The following is a 3,221-nucleotide window of genomic DNA, read 5'->3' as shown; positions in this document are numbered from 1 at the left end:
GTTTTTCTCGAAATATGTATGTATGTAAGATATATAAAGATGTGCATATCAAATCAATTGCCTTTCCAACCATATCCACATTTTGAAATTCGGTACAATAGGTTTCGAAATATAAGCTTTTGAAAATATTGAAAATTCCACCTTTACCCTCCCCCTAGCACCGCCCTATTAATTTGCACACAAAAAAAATTACACCTTTCAAATCAGTAGAAAGGAGCTGACCCCGCCCACTTTAAAGTTTTGTTTTATCTCAACGGCCGCTATACCGCATCTATGCCTCAAAACGAGTCTACGATACGAATGAGTGTAACATACAAAGAGTCAAATGAGTTAGTTGAATGAGCTGACTCCTTAAAGTGAGTTGGAGTCATTGAGTCAACTCCTATAAATTTCCTGAGTTACCCACCCTTATAAAGGAGAATACATACATACATATGTGAGTACTGGTATACCCACATGTCGCCAGTTACTAGATTCAATAAGGGAATAAGCTTAACAGTTGCGTTATTTGTTTGATTTTTTTTGTTTTTTGGATTCTTCTTTAATATTCTTATATGTATTCGATTTCTTACCCACGACATTATGTACTTATATAAATATTTTGTGTCCATATTCGTACAAAGTATTATATTACTCTTTTTTTTCAAATTAATACCGAATCATTCTAGATCGCCTCTCTTCACCAAATAAACAAGCACATCTATATAAAACAAGATATATATGTACATTAGGGTGGTCCCTAGTACTTTTCTACACCGAAAAAATATACTCCTACTTTTTTGATTTTGAAATCAAAAAATATTTACGGAGTGCTTAAAGCGCTCAAAGTTTTCCACGTATTTTATATGAGGAAACAAACTTTTCGTAAAAATGGTATAGAATTTTTGAAAGTCAATGCTTTTCGATCGGAAAACTCTGGTTCTCTTCAGGAGACTTCCAGTATTAATATCCAATTGTTTATTTAACCATTTTTAACCTCATTGCATTTTCTTGTTGTTTTGGCGGACCTACAAAATATAGATACCATGAAAAAATTGTGAAAAGAAACAATTGGGTATTATTATTGGGAATTCGCTGAAGAGAAACAGAGTTTTCCGATCGAAAAATATTGATTTTCAAGAATGCTATACCATTTCTACGAAAAGTTGTTGTTTCCCCATATAAAATGTATGGAAAACTCTTTGCGCTTTGAGCACTTCCTAAATATTTTTTTTTTCAAAATAAAAAAATAGGCGTTAATTTTTTTTTGGTATATAACCATCCTAGGGGGTGGCGGCATTAAAATTCCGATTTGACTTTTCCCATATGCATTTTTGGACCACCCTAATGTACATACATACATATCTTTTTTTGTCGTGATTAAATACACAAAACAGCGCGTGCAGAAAACAAGACTCTTGCCACACGCCGCCCATTTTCTATTGATTTATTGAAGCAAATTGTTGTGTGTGTTAAAGAGCTCACTTGTTTATCTCTCAACACATCCTCGTACCTAATTCTTTTAGAGGCGGAGCGGAGACACAGAAAGTGTACGCCGTCTCATACTTTTCAAAGCGGGAAGCGCGAATCAGTAGTATCACAAATTGTCTGTTTCAGGAAAGAAAATACCCAGTGCCTCTGGAAAAATCCGGCATTAACTTTTATTTTAGGAGTTATTAATTCATACTGCACGGACCACCCCCCATTCTAGCGCTTAATTTTATGGCTAGCGTCGTACCGGTAGACATCGAGTATATGAGTATAATAGGCCTGACTCGTGAGTCAAATGTGCACGTGTTGACTCGCCTTTCGACTACACACATAGTTGAGTCATTCAGAGTCATACCAGAGTCACGTCGGTGTAACTAACTCATATTTATTTTTACTAACACATCCAAACCGACTCGCGAGTCAGACGCACCGTGTATGTCGCCTATAAGGCTATCGCAGTGCGCTTCGTTGTCAGGCTAAGCTACAGTGGGTTCTCCTTCAACCCGGCGAATGAGTGCTCATCGATCCTTGGAAATTTTGAGCGGTGTGTGCTGGCATAAGCTGTCTGCGGGACTTCATTTTGAGCAATGTTAACACCATGGGCAATAACTGAAATGTTTAAGCGAGCCGCTCGTGGAGTTGCCACCGTAACTCTTCTCATTGATGGTGTGTGGATATCACTATATTATTGTTGTTGTTTTTTTTTTTGTAAGGGCAACATTGTGTCGTAGTGATATATACTACCGATGACAAAGACTTCGATGCATTAATGACAAACACAACTTTTCTTATATGTACACGCTCCTACGAAATCCAATAAATTTTTGAAACAGTTTGCTTTTATTTTATTTTGATGAACCGCCGTTTGTGGCGCCAACTCACCAGCTGTGCGGGAGAGAAGTGCATTTATATAAATACATACAGGTTTATGATAGTGTTCGTGCTGTAACTGGCCTTTATCAGCTGCATAACCACTACTAACCGCGTTCAACCACAATTCCAAAAACTTATACATACTTCATTGAATCGTTTATTTAATTGTTTGGTAAGGGAGAGGCGCCATAGCGTACACAATAGCGTCCTACTGCATAATGTGCTCCTGTGGGGATTCTGGAAGTCTTAACAGGCACAGAGTTTGTATGCGATGTGTGACATCGTTTGTGGCAGTGGGAGTGGTAAACTGGATTATAGCGTCAGTGGTCGTTAACCACCACAACCTGTCAATATCCCCATACATATGTACATATGTATGCACGTAAATCTTTATCGTAGCCAACAATGCAAAATACCCTAAAGGAGAAATTTAATATTTTACTGGACAGCACAAAGCAAAAAAAGTGCTTGTTTATAAGAAGTCCATTTCAACTTTGGCGAAGAGGGTTTTATGAGAAAAAACCAATGGATTTAATATTTTCCAAATCGTTTTTATTGTGCTCGCTGAACTTACATGAGGCCGGACATCCAAAAGTGAACCGCAGGAAGATAGATGAGTCCCCCGGCTGCTCCGTACCCGGCGAAAACATTTCAAGGTTGCCTTTGATTGCTTGGTCATCAGTCACGCAGTTTCCCGCATTGCCACTGTGGCCCAGCACTCAAATTACCCTGATTAGGAAATACTCCGACACAGTTGAGAGAGGGGTCGGACAGGCCCTTACCGATTTCGAGCGCACTATCATAATGTTCTGGGCCCTGATAGCCATCTAGCTATCACAGTATATGCTAACCTCCCTAACTTGCGTCACACCTAACAC

This window comes from Rhagoletis zephyria, unplaced genomic scaffold, assembly GCF_001687245.7.
Source record: "Rhagoletis zephyria isolate East Lansing unplaced genomic scaffold, Rhagoletis_zephyria_1.1 Rzeph_scaffold_00504, whole genome shotgun sequence".
Classification (NCBI taxonomy): Eukaryota; Metazoa; Arthropoda; class Insecta; order Diptera; family Tephritidae; genus Rhagoletis; species Rhagoletis zephyria.
Note: the sequence above shows the minus strand (reverse complement) of the source record.